At 38.5% G+C, this 1,365-nt stretch overlaps 1 non-coding gene across 1 annotated transcript; it reads right to left on the bottom strand.

Moving 5' to 3' along the window:
• Positions 1-619: 619 nt before the first annotated feature.
• LOC138360148 (5S ribosomal RNA) lies at positions 620-738 on the bottom strand. Its single transcript, XR_011226227.1, has one exon. It is a non-coding gene; the product is annotated as a 5S ribosomal RNA (ribosomal RNA).
• Positions 739-1,365: the final 627 nt, after the last annotated feature.

Raw genomic sequence — 1,365 nt, 5'->3', positions numbered from 1 at the left:
AGTGTTTATAGTTTTCCATTTGAGTTATGCCCATATTTGGTTTCTGTATTATTGTATGGAATGTTGTACCAGTGTTTACTACTCTTTAGTTTAACAATGTTTTGAATATTAGTGCTGCGTTTTATTATTAGATTTTCCACAATGTTGTGTGGACGGTTAGTTGATTTTTTGGTAGACGCTTGGCCTGCGGTCCAAGGCGTGGGGCAGAAGCCCAAGGCGTGGGGCAGAAGCGTGGCGGCTGCTGTCGTGAGGAGTCATGTTTTAAGTTAAGTCATTGGTCACTGTTATTTTAGCCCATATAAATGTTAATTATCTGGTTAGATGATATTGTATTTATCTCTCTAATTAATCCATGTCTTAGTGATAGTGCTCATGTCTCAATAAGGAGGTTATTCTATGATTTGCATGCTGAAGAATATTTCTGGTTATTATTTATACATTTAAGTGTTATTCAGATTGTCCCCCTTAGCATAAATATATTGTTCTCCATTTTATGCAGTGATGTATATTTACCCCTAGACAGTTGTTGGCAAGGCCGATTTATTATCTTTTTATTGCACTGCGGGGAGAAGAACCTTGTTTAGTCTCAAGGGTGGTAACACTCACCCCTTAACATTATTGCCAACAGCATTTGGTGTTCCCAGGCGGTCACTCATCCAAGCACTAACCAAACCCAACGTTGCTTAACTTCGCTGATCGGACGAGAAGCGGTGTTCTCAACGTGGTATGGCCGTTGGCGCTCTCTCTCTCTGGGGTGTTGCACATTGCAGGATCGAGCTCAAGCAGTTTTTTTTTCTACCACAGATGTGGCCACACGTTTACAATGCTAACCAGCATTGTGTCTTTCACATAGTGTCATTAATGTACATTTACAAAGGTGAAATGTAATTCTGATCAGGTTCCATATATACTTTATACCCATACATATATATACACACACACATATACATACATATATACACACACATGCATTCACATACATTTGTCTAATTTACTCTGACAGGGTGAGATAGCTGATAAAGAAGCTAGTGTGCAATTAAACACATAACCACTGAAGGTGCTTTTACAAGCTCAGGTTATATAGTTACATCATATATATACATTGTATAATTGGTATATTACATGGTCAATCTTGGATACAAGTCCAATATATCATCAAGTGTTCCAGTACTCATATAGTAATTACAGAGTTCAGCATACCTTAGCCCAGGAGGGCGAAAGTCAGTCAGTATGGGACATTCTACAATATAATGTTCAAGTGAGTGCATGTTTTCTCTTTCACAAAGTTGACACATTGTGTACTCGACATTTTGTTTTTGAGAGAGCTGCCAGATACGTCTATATCCCAGGCGTATTCTGGGATAC

The sequence above is a fragment of the Procambarus clarkii genome, unplaced genomic scaffold (genome assembly GCF_040958095.1).
Source record: "Procambarus clarkii isolate CNS0578487 unplaced genomic scaffold, FALCON_Pclarkii_2.0 HiC_scaffold_97, whole genome shotgun sequence".
NCBI classification, from domain to species: Eukaryota; Metazoa; Arthropoda; class Malacostraca; order Decapoda; family Cambaridae; genus Procambarus; species Procambarus clarkii.
This window is presented reverse-complemented; position numbering and strand designations above follow the sequence as displayed.